The sequence below is a fragment of the Telmatherina bonti genome, assembly GCF_933228915.1.
Source record: "Telmatherina bonti genome assembly, chromosome: 8".
Lineage (NCBI taxonomy): Eukaryota > Metazoa > Chordata > Actinopteri > Atheriniformes > Telmatherinidae > Telmatherina > Telmatherina bonti.
Window position 1 is genome coordinate 30,289,237 of NC_136626.1, and position 15,940 is coordinate 30,305,176.

The 15,940-nt window shown below is 40.3% G+C and overlaps 1 protein-coding gene and 1 pseudogene across 2 annotated transcripts in view; both read right to left on the bottom strand.

Moving 5' to 3' along the window:
• Positions 1 to 15,940, bottom strand: part of LOC306759953 (protein-glutamine gamma-glutamyltransferase K-like) — a gene marked incomplete at both ends in the record, with an annotated part of 64,964 nt that overhangs the window by 29,678 nt on the left and 19,346 nt on the right. The gene's annotated exons all lie outside the window — the stretch shown is intronic.
• On the bottom strand, positions 8,979 to 11,049 carry LOC306759480 (geranylgeranyl transferase type-2 subunit alpha-like; annotated as a pseudogene). The gene is made up of 5 exons: positions 10,976 to 11,049; positions 10,457 to 10,545; positions 10,061 to 10,375; positions 9,842 to 9,902; positions 8,979 to 9,127 (listed from the first exon to the last, which is right to left on the bottom strand). The product of its transcript is annotated as a geranylgeranyl transferase type-2 subunit alpha-like (transcript).

Below are 15,940 nucleotides of genomic sequence, written 5' to 3' on the forward strand. Positions count from 1 at the left end.
GGGGTGAAGCCAGACCCAAGAAAAACATCAGCAATCAACAACATGGAAAGACCAAACAACAAAGATGAGGTCAGACGTTTTTTAGGGATGGTCACCTATCTTGCTAAATTTGTACCACAACTGTCAACCATCTCAGCACCTCTCAGGTGTGTTCTCGAACAAAAAAACGAACGGATCTGGGCTCATGAACAAGAACAGTGTTTTCAGACACTAAAAGACATTTTGACACAAGAGCCTGTGTTAAAGTTTTACGACCCAGAGAAGCGTTCAAGGATTTCAGCGGATGCATCGCAGTATGGCCTGGGAGCAGTGCTGTTGCAGCTACATAACGAACAGTGGCTACCAGTAGCCTACGCATCCAGGGCCCTAACCAGCGCCGAATCCAGATACGCTCAAATCGAGAAAGAACTGTTAGCTAGCTTATATGCATGTGAGCGTTTCCATCAGTACATCTATGGTCGAACTTTTGAGGTGGAAACTGACCATAAACCGTTGGTGTCAATCATGTCCAAACCTCTGAATGACTGTCCAGTACGGATACAGCGCATGTTAATCAGGCTGCAAAAATATGACGTGCACATGATGTATACACAAGGAAAGTACATGTACGCAGCTGATGCCCTGTCGAGAGCCGTGGATAAGGAGGAAAGTGAGGACAGCGAGAAAAGTGCAGAAATACAGGCATACGTGGACATGATTGTGACGTCTTTGCCTATAACAGTCGACAGAACCGAGCAAATACGGAGAGAGACTAATACTGATAAAACAATGGAAGAGCTCAAGAACACAATACTGAAAGGATGGCCAAAATGCAAAAGAGACTGCCCAGTAAACATACAAGACTACTGGAACTGCAGAGCAGAGCTCACGGTGGTTAATGACATTGTGTTAAAAGGGAACAAATTTGTTATTCCATCATCGCTACGTAAACAAATGCTCCAAAAGTTACACGAAGGCCACCTCGGAGAAGTCAAATGCAAGCGCAGGGCAAGAGAAGTGATGTACTGGCCAAGAATCAATCAGGATATCAGCCAGACAACAGCTTCCTGTGAACTATGTCGCACATACAGGCCCAAACAACAAGCTGAACCACTGATAACACACCCAGTGCCTCACAGACCTTACTACAAGGTTGGAACTGATCTATTTGACTATGAGGGGAAGAGGTACATAGTGGTTACTGATTACTTGTCAAACTATCCTGAAGTAGGAGAGCTGCAGTCGACATCAAGTAAAGCAGTCATCAGTTATCTCAAAACTGTCTTTGCAAGACATGGGGTCCCATGCGAAGTATTTTCAGACAATGGTCCCCAGTTTTCCAGCTGTGAGTTTGCTGCCTTTGCCAAAGAATGGGGGTTTCAACACTTAACATCAAGTCCAACATATCCAAAGTCCAATGGCTTGGCAGAAAGCTCAGTGAAAATAGTAAAAAGCATGATGAAAAAAGTAAAGGACAGAGACGACTTTCAGAACAGCCTACTAATCTACAGGAGTACACCTCTACAGAACGGTTTGTCTCCAGCCCAAATACTTATGGGAAGGCGCATTCGGTCCAACTTACCAGTTAATGAGAACCTGCTAACACCTAAAGAAGCACGTAAAATCACGAAAGTGAAGGAGGAACACAAAGCAAAACAAAAGAAGCTAAATGATCGTACGGCAAAACCTCTACCTTCACTAAAGTCTGGAGATATTGTGCATTTGAGGGACATTTCTACAGGCACATGGAGGCAACAAGGACGAGTGGCGGAAGAAGTTGCTCCACGCTCCTATATGGTCCAGACAGACAACGAACAGTCCCTGAGACGGAACCGCACAGATCTTCAACTCCAGCTGACTGAAAAGGACACTACAGCTCAGGAAACAGTTCAGCAGAATCCGGCAGGGTCCATAGAGCCAACAAAAACCGGCCAGCTTCAAAATGACTGTGATCTTGCCGCATCGTCTGCATCGCCAAATGCTGTTAGACTGTCTAAACTTGCTAAGTCACCAGATGTTGAAATACTGTCTAGGCCTAAGAGGCATGTTCAGGCACCTAAAAGGTTAATTGAGAGTTGCTAAACACTTTTGATAATATACAGCAGTTCATATGCTAATATGTTGAAACAGAAAAAAAAAGGAAATGTTTGAATTCATGGAGAGTTATCACTTTCATATTGACCATAAGTGTCAGAACAGTTTTATTTACCAGGTTTTGTAAATCGAGTTAAAAAAGATTTGCTAAGTTTAAAAAAAAAACAAAAAAAAAAAAAACATTTTAGTAGGGACTTGTCAAGAGGGACATATTCTTTCTTTATAGGGGGAAAGATGTGATGTTATTAGGTGGTAATACTAGAACTCCATTACCCAGCATGCCCGGAGGCGGAAAAGGAAGTAGTTACCTAGCTGCGTGGCACTACATGTGGACACTGTACTGCCGAGTCCCGAATAAATGTTAAGAGCCGCTACCTCGCCTGGTCTGATCATTGAAGCCCTTATTAAGACAACACAAAAAGAGGGTTTGTATATTTTGAACCTTTTGTGCCCCCATTTCTTTAAAACTTCTCGTCTGAAAATTATAATCTGTCATACAAACCTCATTATTTCCAGCCTGGATGAACAGCAGAAATAATTAGGGCTCTAAAACTGCTTTATTGTGCACATGGGTCCAAATAATCTATTTACAACAAATAGGTTTTTTTTTTTTTTTTTAAAAGCATTTAGGAAACTTCCCTGCTAAAACAGGAAAATAAAAAGGAAAAATATAACAAAACAAACTAGAGAAGCACTCGGAAAGCGCATACATCTGTCAAGCTGTTCATTTCAACCTCATGTTTTGGTCCTATATTCACTGTATATGGATACACTATTAGATTCTTAGTTACACTGATAATGAAGTCATGGGTTCTTGGCTATATTGTGGTGTTTGTTGTGTGTTTATCTTCATTTCTTCTCTTGGAGAGATGAAAATCCTAAAGATGTCATTTTTCCTGCCAGCCCAGATCTAACTTTTATATCTTGTAAAACCCATCACAAACCTCTGCTGTGTGTTCTGGACAAGCAGCCTGTTCATTTATTGTGGATTATTATACATATATACTGAAAATAACCCTACTGTATGATTAAAAAAATAAATAAAATCCTGGATCCAAATGGTGATCTGAGTCACTCCAAACATTTAATGGACTGATACAGACCAAGACACATTCTCTGAAAAACAAAAAACAAACAAAAGAACCCAAAATCCCAAAGATCCACCCAACCTTTTTTTCATAAATGTGCTAACAAAGAGACAGACAGACAGATACACACAAGCAAAAACAGAACCTATTTGGTGGAGGTAATAAGAAGCTTACCGTAGGCAGTGACAAATTGTGTGCTGTTTATTATTGGATCGATGACTTACTGTGCAACAGTATAATGTCATTAAGTGTTTTTCACAATCTTTAAAAAAAAAACTGTATATGAGAGCGATGTGATGCTCTGATCATCCAGTTGGAGCTTTGTGTTGAAGTGTTCGACGTGTTTCTGACATTAGTTCTGGACGCGTCAGGCTTTCAGAGCTTCAGGGTTTCCTGTGATTGACATTTTCCCAAACAAGTTAAACAGACACAAGATGCTTTGACTTACTTTGCTGATTTGTTCGACATTTTCAAGCAGCAACTTTTGCCACAATCTTCCTGTTTGAACACACATTAATTCTGTCATCGTGAAATGGCAAACATCTGAACAGTGAGAGTATTGCAACATCCAGCTGAACCACATGAGGCGCACAAAGTGAGTACATGTCCACAGGTACTCAGGTTTTTGTAAAACTGAATCTCTTTCCCCCTCCAGTCAGCCAAAAAAAAAAAAAAGAGTCCACAGAATCTTGTTTATCAAAAACAAATTCATGCACACTTGTCCGCATAACCATGTTGTTAAGCACATTCAGTGGTGTAGTGGTCCCTTGAGATATGGGTATACTCTAAATTGTTTGCCCTTGTTTTAGAGAACAAAACCCCAAAAAACCCCAAAAACATTGTTTCATAAAAAGTGACATTTAAGACAACTCTATTTTGTTCACTCCAAAAATCCATCAGTATATTTGCTCATTGTCACATAATTTCTGCTCTTCGGTTTTCAGGGAGGAAGAGTTATGAAATTATGAAACCAATACTGGCACATAGAGCTGGTGATAAACAGGCTCATAGACTTATGTACATATATCTTCATTATGTCTATGTTCAAGCTAAAGTTAATGCAACTTATGGTTAACTGCACCAGACAGTGTAGCATCGGGAACCTTAGCTGAGCTACTGGGCAACATAGCTGCATGTGTGGGGACGTTTGTAATTGTAAAAGCAGCATCACAGGGAGCTTAGAAGTGGGTATACTCTATACTGTGGACTACAGCAACCGAGCATATTCATAAGCATATCAAACCATTAGCTGGAAGTGACGCCCCTAATCCTATCCAATCAGAAAAACCTTCTGTCTTATGACTTCACTTCCACAGAACACAAAACATGCCTCGAACATGATAAGATTAGTTCTTATTCTCATCCTTTGCCTTTGGTCGTCTATGTGGAGCAGCACTGACAGCAGTGTAAAAACAAACAATAAACAATAACACTAACACAGTTTTGAGAAGGTTGCACATGTGACGCCATGGTGTTTATGTCGCAGACAGTGACGTTTGGAAACCTTAACCACCAGTTATATGTCCACATACATACATGTAAATGGAGTATTTCCAAATCTTTACTTTGGTCAGAGGAATTTTAAAATATCATTTTTGTCTGTGTAGATCTTCGTGTTGATGACAGGCTGAATTGGAGAAAAATATATTTGTGTTGTGAGATACCCTGCTACGTGTGGACAAGGCCTGAGGAACACCTTCAGACTTGTGTTTCAGTGTTCTATATCACTTCACGTTCCCTGAAATAAAAGTCACTTTTAAAAAGAGATTTTTTTCAGTAACAACTTAAATTTACTTTGAACATTTTACAGACACAAGCACAAAAATCAGATCTTATCAAATTCATCACATTAAAAAAAATTGTCAGCAATAAGCAATGTCAACAATGCTGTAGAGCCGCAAGAACTCACAAAACTTCTGTCAAAATAGAACGTGACCATCTCATAGGAGGAAACATAGAGTGAACGCCTGGACTAAAATGTACATGCATATAAACCCTAAGTACAGTGTCCCTAATAGGACAAGAAGGGCTAACATGACAACGGACTTGACTTCAAGAGCTACACCGTACAGTCTTACATGCAAGGAATAATTGGACACTGAGAGGATAACAGCATCAGAGAAACATAATCAACTTGATGGCACGCATTATGAAAAACAGTCATCTTCTCAGGCATCCCAGATCAGGCTGAAGAGGATCTCCAAAGTCACGGTAAAAACCTTAATTAAAACCCATCTTAAATGTCCAGATTACACTGTTACTGTCATCTCAACATTGGACATCTCATACCGAGTCTACCCAGTGTGAGGGAGAAAACCCAACCCATTGTGGCAAAGTTGGAGCACTTCAACTCATTTCAGTTCAATTAAATCAAATTTTATTTGTTTAGCAAATTTAACACAACCTCTATTGACCAAAGTGCTGAAATGAATAAAAGTCAAATTAAAAGTAAAAATACTAATAATATGAATAAATGCAATCTTTCTATGACATAAAGTGCTATGGGGACAACAGGTACACAATAAAACACAATAAAACACAACACAGAAAAATTCTGTAACATGTAAATAGATAGAACCAAGATATCCTGTTTAGGTAGGTTTTAAATGCCAGGTAATGGGATTTCAGAGCAGACTTAGACTGATCCAGGGAATGTGAGGCCCTAACAGAGAGGAAGGCTGAAAGGCTCCTCTAGCCCTGAGCCTTATTTAGGCACTGCCAACAGGAGCTGATCTGCAGACGTTGGGGCTCTCGACGGAGCATGGGGCCCCAAAAGCTCAGTTTAACAAAGCGGGGCCATAAAGTGCAAAAATTTAAAAGCAATTAATCAAATCTGAAAGTAAAGAGAACCGTGGTCCAACCCTACGTACAGTGAGTAACATGATGTGACAAAAGCATGAATTGCTCTTTCAAAACCAGTCTGGGGAAGATATATGGGTTTAAAGAATTTTAAAGAAGTCTCAACTGGAAAAACTTGACTTAATGTCACAGCTCATTTGCTTGTCAAACCTAAGCATACAGTCTAAAATCACCCCAAGGTTCCTCGTAGAGGAATGAGAATCATACAGAGGACCAAGAACACTTTTATGTCTATGCAAAGGGTTTATTTGACCAAAAAACACCATTTCTGCTTTATTTTGGTTCAAGTTTAGAAAGTTAGCCCCCATCCATGAATGCACATCATACAGATAGTCCTGTAGACTTTTCATTGTAGACTGGCTATCCACTTTATGCTTTTTAAAGATAGAGCCCAGGGGAATAATGTAAAAGGAGAAAAGGACAGGCGCGAAGATAGATCCCTGGGGATCCCCAAGCAAGTTCAAACCTAAAGAGCAGGGGGAGCTCTGGGCTAGAGAACTGCAAAAATTGGATTTTAGCCTTAATGACAAGTTCCCATCAGGATATCGTGAGTGTTCCTGAGGATCCTGGGGAGGTTCATGGAGATGCTGGTGATAAATATCCATCTCGTTTTTATAAATCCACTCATGTTAAATAGGAAAACTAACATAACTGTCACTCTGTGATATGTGTTGTATATTATAAGTTAAACATTTAGGACCAGTTTTCTGAAAGATGTCATTGTTTGACTAGCGGCAAAAAGGTTAAAATCTTCCAAGTTCCAACTTGTTTTCATAATTCAATCCTCCTCTGCATGAAACACATATGTGCTGTACATATTCCTGGAGATAACAAGCCATCCATCTGAGACGCTTTCACATACCTTCTGGCTGGGGGAGTAAAAATTTCCACTTTTCTTTCAAGTTGAGCAACATACTTACCGAGGTGTCAGCTTTCACGTTTGTCAACTGATAGTTGTTGATCAGCATGTAGCTAAGTGACTCGTCTCACTTCACCAATAATCTTATATCCTCTTATTATTCTGAATGTACAGTACATGGAGCCCCATATTATCATTCTCCCTCTGCTGTGCTTCACTGTTAACTATGTGTAGTAATTTAATGGAGTTCATGGTGGACATGCTGAACCTAATTTATGCTGGACAAATTGATCTTCTAATCTGGCTAAATTATAGTGTTCCAACATTCATCTGGTTTTATTTCATCCTCTTAAAGTGGAACTATTATGTGCATTTCAGGCTAATTCATTTTTATTTCTGAGACCAGAAGGGCTGGGATTGATGGAGTTATTGTCAGAAATTGCTTTATTTACTTCAGACCGACCCTCTCCGTAGGCTGTCAGATCAGCCTGTGGGCAAAACGAGTGGATTGAGACTCTTCCACATTAAGCCCCGCCTCCCGCCACTGCACTACATCGGGAGCGCGCACCGCACCTGCTTTCGCCGTCATTGTAACATCTCATAAGCAGAAGGATTAGGCTAATATGAACTCAATAAAAAAAAAAAAAAAATACAATGTCAACACATAGCATACAGCCCTACATGTTGGAACCTGAATCAGACCCTGAAAACGAAGTGGAAAACAGCAACCCACAGCAACGGATGCAGCAGGATGTCTCTCTTTGGTAAACTCACCAGCCATTGTTGGAAATAACTTTATCCCACGTTTTCCACCCGCCTGATGTATTTGTACATGTCCTTGTTAACCAGTAGAAGGTAACCAATCACCGAACCTTATCCCCCGGGACGTCACAAGGATTTCCAAGTAGAAAAAACTCTTTAAAACAACACGTTTTTTGTCGCCATGGAAACCGAACAGAGAGCGTGCTGGAACTCAAACTCAAACTCAAACATGCATTTAGGTGATAAAAAACAGTGTCGTTCACATGTCTGATGAGGATTCAACACTATAACACTAGAAAACTTGTATTTTACTCATTTGTACTTTATTGTCACTTTACAATCCTGTGATCAGGTTGAACATCAATTTTTAAATTCAGCATTAAACAAATTTACAAATAAGTAATGATACTTATCAGCAGGGGCCTTATATATAAAACTCCTCCTTGCAAAGTAAATTTGATCAGGACAACACCAGTAGCCAGACCATCATTCTGCTTGCTGGTACTCGATGTGACTACATAAATCACAATAACTTGACAGCCTCTCGTGTCTGAAGTTCACAAGAATCCACCAGCGGTTTCCAGCCCGCTCACACAAGTTTTTCAAAATCCCGTAAATCTTGTTAGAACATTATGTACTGTAGATGGTGAAATTTGGATGCTGATGGTGAATTTCACATTAAAAAATTTACTCTTTAACCAATCAACAGCCCTTAGAGATTACAAAAAAAAAAAAAAAAAAAAAAAGGACGAAAACAGAACCTCTTTGGCAGAGGTAATAAGAAGCTTACCGAAGGCAGTGACACATTGTGTGCTGTTTATTATTGGATTGATGACTTACTGTGCAACAGTATAGTGTCATTAAATGTTTTTCACAATCTTTAAAAAAAACTGTATTTAAGAGTGATGCGTTGCTCTGATCATCCAGTTGGAGCTTTTCTCTCTAACCAAACCGTTAAAGCTCACAGAAGCAAAAAACCAGCATTGCTACATCCCAATAATTCCTCAACTTACTCCTCTGAACAGTTTCTGCATGCATTATGACTTAGGACATCTGCACACAACCAACAGTGGTTTTAACACACACTCTTGTGACCACACATGGACTTTGTGTTGAAGTGTTCAACGTGTTTCTGACATTTGCTCTGGACGCGTCAGGCTTTCAGAGCTTCAGGGTTTCAGGGTTTCCTATGATTGACATTTTCCCAAACAAGTAAAACAGACACAAGATGCTTGAAAAGAAAAAACACCCACTTTCTCATGTCACTACCTAACAGGACCGAGAAGGACAGCTGAATGACGGCTCGATGGCGGCAGTGATTCCCGCCCTGTGTGTGATCAGAGCAGGAGGTCCGTGACCGAGGGCAGCAGCTTGCCTAACTCCGACTCAACACTGGCCGTCTGAGTGACAGGGTTGCCACGGAGATCAATGCGCTTCAGCTTGGGGCAGGAGGCCAACGGCTGCAGATCTGCCACAGAGGAGATATCTGTGTGTTTGAGTTAATCAAAAAAAATGTTCTGTTTTTAGTGAGGAGGAGTGAAAAAAACACATGACAACACTGATGTAAAAGAAAAATCAATAAACTAATTACAACAATGGGGAGTGAAGACTTTTTTTTCTTCTAAATACTCTATAAAAAGTAACTTAAACTGTCATTACATAAAGAAAAAAACTAAATCTTTGAGTGTAGCTTCAGTGTCACAACCTGCGGACCACATTAATTCTTCTCAAGTGTATAAAGAAGTGAAGCATGCAGGGGGTCAGGGTCTGTGGTAATAATGGGATTTTAAGTGTCTCTTCTCTTCTCATTGGTGCTGCTGCTAAAATTACAGAGGGTACTAATATGACTTTTAAAATCATCCTGGTAAAATAAATTATGCATTGAGCTCTAGTGTCAGTATCAGTGTGATTTTATAAATGTGGACCCCAAACGGCCCCCGTGTGTAGCAAGTTTGTTGGGGTTTTTTTTTAACGCACCATCAGCTCCTCACACTCTTTTACTAGGGTTGTTTTTCAGTGCTGGGCCACTCAGAGCTAATTCATGCATGTCTTGAATCACTGGTACACGGTGAAAGGAGTCCAGAGATCACAATACAAACTGATCTTTGAGACAGTGGTGCTGCAACACAAACACATTCAGAAAGAGGATACTCCTCCAACAGATGCACATCTGAATATAAATTTATTGATTTAAGAATACTATTATTCTTCAAGGAGACTCCCTCTAGGTTTTCTATGCAGTTATTTTCAGCTTCCAAGACCTGTAATCCTGAAAAGGTCATTTAAGTGGTTGAAGCAGGTGGTCTGTCATTCTCCTCCATTATATTACCTGAAAGAGAACATGTACAGGAGAGGGAGGGGGGGCATAAACATATGTAAGGGGTATTTAGATGAACATATCAGCTGTATTAAATTTTACCTCCAGGCACTGCAACATAGCAAACTGAGGAGGCATCCGTTGACGCTGATTGGAGGACAGATTGATGTGAGCGACCAATAGGAGCTGATCCAGGTGGCATAAAGTGGTCAGCTTCTGTTGAAAGAGGAGAAAGTATTTTTCAGGACATACAATCAGTTAAAAAAGTAGCTCTTAACAGATACAACCTCATCAATGTCAGAAACTGCTGTGTGTGGATGGTACTCACTTTGAGGGTTTGGAAATGAGCAAGTGTTTCCTTTTCATATCCTAGAGGGTCTAGTGCCCTCATCAGGAGGATAATGGTCAGTAAGCACTCTTCAGAGGCAAAGAGAGCAGCCAGTGACTACAGCGAGAGCAACAGCAGCAAACTTTGACACTTTGTGATTCCAAGCTAACATTTGCTGAGTGGCTCCAGTTCCTGCAGCTGGTTGACCGACTGAAGCTCCAACTGCAACACTGAAGTCTTCTCTACTGAGAGTTCACTCCTACAGAGGAAGCATCTCTGGCAAACAGTCCAGAGTTCAACCCAACTGATGATTCCTGATGAAAAAGGATGGCGTTTCCTCCATCCTGTAAAGCCGAAACTGCAACAGGACAGTTGTCAGGAGAGTGCTTTTGTGGCTACATGGTGATAGTTAGGGTTATTATTGTTCAAAGGAATTGAAATTGTCATAAAAATTCACAAGTTGCTTTTCCAAAGTTGCATTCAAGTTGGGGAAAAAGACAAAATAAGCCCAAATATGACAGCAAGTATGTTTAATATTGTGAGGTATGTTCTTACAAAGCCACCAGGCTCAGCTTTTTAATAGTTTTAATTCAGGTTAATGTGTTTTTTCTTTTAAAAAACACCTGAAATTTTTTTTTTCCAAACATCAACGATTCCTTCATTTTTTTCCCTGAAGTCCACCGCAAAACAGAACCTCTGAACAAAAGATCTTCTGCAAAACATATTTCTCTTTGGCTGCCTGCTTGTTGACTTTCAGGGCCATGTGTCACTGCTGCCTGATGGGTTCAATGCCATGACAGAAATTCCCATCACACTTGTGTGGGAGAGGTAACAGTGAAATTCCACAGATGTTAACAGCTTGACATGGAAACGTTCTCTGTTGACGCACACACCGCGGCATCTTATCAGCGTCTCAAAGACAACAGCAGAATGTTAAATCAGTATCCTGTCCAATCACTTTTCATCTCTACAGAGGCTCTGTGAAACCTTTCAGCTATAAAAGAAGAGGATACCCAGACGGGACTGTGTCTCAAGCGTGGGTGGACACTCCTCCACTCAACTCTCTGAGGCTGGCCATCGAGGACCAGAAGCAAGCCAACTGACTGCGCCTAACAGAACAAAGGGGGGGAGAAAACTTGATGAGTCAGCAGAAAGGGAAAACTATAGAGGTGTCTTTTCCAATATTAAATTTGGTTAAAAATGTTGTTGACACACTCAGAACAATCCAGAGGTACAGATCCATACATAGTTATGTGTAATGAAAGGGAGTGGCAGGGAAAAGCTTGACAAAGATCAAGGAAGGGAAGAGTAACAAGGAAGCAGCTGAAATTCATAATTAAAAACTAATCCTGTCTCTTGTCAGCAGCTGGCTCTGTCCCAACCAGCCAGAGGACTGGGAGGGACTCATCACCAAGGTATCATACGTTAAACATCTCATGATTGGTGAGAGTTAAAAGCTCTCTTTGAAGCCTTAGTGTTGATAAAAATACTAATATCATTGGTCAAAGAAGCATTTGTAAACTACTGAATGTTCTAGTGAGTTCTTTAGAAAGAATGTCCTTTTTACTTTCTACACTTGTCACAAGACCTCTGACAGAATTATCACAAGAATTCACCACTTGAAGAGCTTCAGAAAGACCTGAAAATAGCAAGTAATGCTGTTTCAAATAAAACAGCAAGGAACCAATCAAACTCACTTTATTCATACATCTCATAAAAAGGCATCGCTGCAAATGCGCTGTACATACAAGATAAAATCTTCATTACAAAAAAGCTTGAGAAACAAATAAACAAAAATATCTAAATATATAAGAACAATCTCAAAAACCTAAATGCACTCAAAGCATTTCATAGATTTAAACGCACAAAAAGAAAATAACATTGAGTTACAACAAAGGAATCAGAACAGTAGAATACAGAAAATATAACTAAAATTGAAAAAATATATTAAAAGAAATTGAAAAAATTACTTTTAGAAGAAATTAAACGGCTAAATTCCACTAAAAGGCAAACTATGACGACACCATTCTTATGCTGTGGTAAAACCTAAGAAGAAACATTTGTTTTTAATCAATTTAAAAGTGTCCAGACTGGAGACCAGTTTGATTTGGGAGGGGAGCTCATTCTCATGTTTGGGTGCCAGTAGGCCAGCTGAAAAAGTTCAGTCATGTCTGGTTTTAAGTCTAGATTGTTAAAAAACTAATAGGATCTGGTCTGCAGACGCCGGTGCTCTTCATGGAGCGTTTGATGCACAACATTTGCAAAAACCTGTGACAAATGGGAAAAATGTCTATCAGATGAAATCAAAACTAAAACATCAAACAATAAAACACCCCTAAACCCAGGCTTCTACTGGATATAAAAGCAATGCAGAAGCGCTGCGGAGCAGCTTCGCAGATCTTTCTGCCTGGTAGCCTGCTCTACCGGGAGCGTTTCAGATCAGAACGTCCGTGAGGATAGTATCATCTTGCCACAGTTGATGTACTTAAAATGCTTTATAAAAAGGCTTTAAAGTGAACAAAAAAACAGAAAAGAAATTTAGCAAGCACAGTTGCACCATGTCTCACGCACCTGCTCTTTATGTCTTTATTAAAAGGATGTGTAATGAGGAAATGTTGAGTTTGAGAGTAAAATGCAACCAAAGTGTACATGTTGCCTTTTACTGGTAAAATCCACCAGATCCGCTTTGCTCTTCATCGACTAACTTCCCGCCTAGATTGACGTGGTTTCAAAGTGGCAAGCCACAAAAAAAGAACGGGTACGTACTTTACAGAAGTGGAAAGTGATGATGCTTCTAAGAAGCTTCATAAATGCACCTCAAGGCTCCTGATAAAGCCACTCTTGTTTACTAGTGTTGTCGCGATAACCTGCAAAGGCTCCCCGCAGCCGCACCGCTTTCACATTCAGTGGAACTGAGGGGTGAGACATCATATTACCTTGATGTTTAGAGGTGGGAGCATCATAGTGTGGGGCTGTTTTTCAGCATATGTGACTGACATATAACTGAAAGAGGGATGGGTTTTTTTTTTGTTTTTTTTTTTTTAAGCATTTTGTTGTATTGTTTTTTTTTCTTTTTTTTACAGTTTTACTGCTATTACTCTGATTTCACACTGCACTTTATCTAAAAGTTTTACTTCTATGTTCAGCACTTTGTTGAAACTCGTGTTGTGTTAAAGTGCTTTCTAAATAAAGTTGAGTTGAGTTGAGTTAAATGGATTTTTTTTTTTTCCCTCACACATAACCTCATTTCTAACCCTATTTGGTTTCTCAGTGTGTAGATCACTTGGGTTCTTCCCAACATCTGGTCCAAATTTCATGTCAGCAGCCTCATTAGAAGGATGTTGATGTGCTCAATAGTTATTCATTCATCCATTGTCCTAACCACTTGATCAAATGAAGGGTCGAGGAAAGCTAGAGCTTATTCCAGCAGTCTTTGGGCAAAAGGTCGGGTACACCCTGGGTAGGTCCCCAGTCCATCGCAGGGCCACACAGACACAAACAGCCAGTCATGCTCACTTTGTAAGGACAGTTTACAGCAGGGGTGCCCAAGTCCAGTCCTCGAGATCTACCATCCTGCAACCTTTAGATGCAACCCCTGTCCAGCACAGCTGAGTCAAATAGCTGAATTCCTCTTCTGCATGTCATCCAGCTCTGCAGAGGCCTGCTAACGAGCCACTTATTTGATTCAGGTGTGTTGGAGAAGGGCTGCACCTAAAAACAGCTGGATGGTAGATCTCCAGGACCGGACTTGGGCACCCCTGATTTAGAGTAACCAATTAACCTAACATGCACGTTTTTGGACAGTGGGAGTAAGCCAGAGTACCTGGAGAGGACCCACTCATACACATGGAAAACATGCAAACTCCACACAAAAAGGCCACTGCTCAAACAGCCAAGGATCAAACCAGCAACCTTCTTGCAATAAGGCCAGCATGCTAACCACTATGCCACCATGCAACATGCTCAAGAGATATGTATATATATATAATACACTTAGTTAGTGAGATGAACTTGGAAGATACTGACGTTGACAGGCCTGGAGAGGGCGATGGTGACTCTTTCCTCCTCCCCACTGACGTACACACAGCTTATCATGTCTTCATGCTCTGCTGTTAAAAAGACAAAGAACTTCTGTGTGTGGAACTCGTGTTGGGTTTGTCACAAGACACAGCACATACATGACACGTTTGCACAAAGAAACTTGTATTTTTTGGCAAAGAGGTTAAAGGATTTGAATCTTTCTGGCATGCACCTCACTCCTATAACATTTAGAGCCATGATTGTAACTGTCAACTTTATAAAATGTGGATTTTCATGGATTTGATGGTTTTCTTTTTTCTGATCTTGACAGTTTGTTCATAAAATGCAAATGTTTGCCTCCAGACTTGCCAATATTTCATTAAATCAACCTACCACGTACCAGTGAATTGTTTTCTGTGGTACTGGCTGCAATACAAACTCAAAGTGTGATCAATCCGCCTCCGTGCTTTCTTCCTCCAAACTTGCCCAACCTCACTGTGACCAAAATGTTGTTTTAATTTCATCAGTACTATGGATCTGTTTTTTTTAAATCCATGAAGTTAGATGAGCTGCTCATTTAGCAAACTCTTCCAGTGCAATAAGGCACTACCTCTCCACAGTTTGATGAATGTTCCTCTAGGTGGCCAGTAAAACATCTGAACATTTATTTTCTTCCACATCCAAAGCTTCAACCTTCCTCCTAATTGCCTTTTTTTTATCACCTCTACACCCAAAGACAAAAATAAGTCACCTTGCTCTTTCTACCGCCTTTTATTGCTGGTCAGCAGGTTAAAGAAGTCATTGTCTCTCAAATGTTAAGTATCATTTTGAGAAGAATGTGAACAAACCACAGCTCTCTTAAAGTAACACTGTTGAACTTCCAACAGACTTTCTCAGCAACACACATCTAATAGCGACTAATTCAGCCTCCATCTTGCATCCTACCTGAACTCTGAGCTCTTTCCAGCAAGTAAAAGTCACTCAGATGTTGACTCTTTTCTTGTTCCCTGCTCTGTAAGTTTATCTTACTGTTCTCCTCTTTCTTTGATTTGTCCCCTTGCATTTCTGAGTGAAAGCTGTAACTTGATGTTCCAGGCTGCCAAGTGCAGTTTCTCAGCCTCAGGATGTAGCTGGGCAACAACAATCCCAGGAATGTACATAATAAACGTCACTTTCATCAACACAGGTCAGAAATGGACATATTTAAGGAAATAAGCACAGATAGTGGCAACATTTCAGTCCTTCTCCTACTGGATCTCAGTGCTGCATTTCACACAGTCAACCAAAAAGTCTTACTAGACTGGCTGAAAAACTGGGTACTCGATGGCACTGCAATTAAGTGGTTTGAGTCTTATTTAAACGACAGGGACTATTTTGTGTCTATCGGTAACTACAAGTATGAGCGAACTAAAATAACCTCTGGCGTTCCCCAAAGCTCCATCTTGGGGCCACTGCTGTTCAACATCTACATGCTACCACTCGCTCAAGGTATAAAAAAAACTAAATATGTTACCACAGTTATGCTGATGACACACAAATATGCATAACCACCTCACCAGGAGGCTATAGTCCAATGCAAACTCTGATCAAAGGCATCGCTCAAATTAAAGCCTGGATGTGCCAAAACTTCTTTC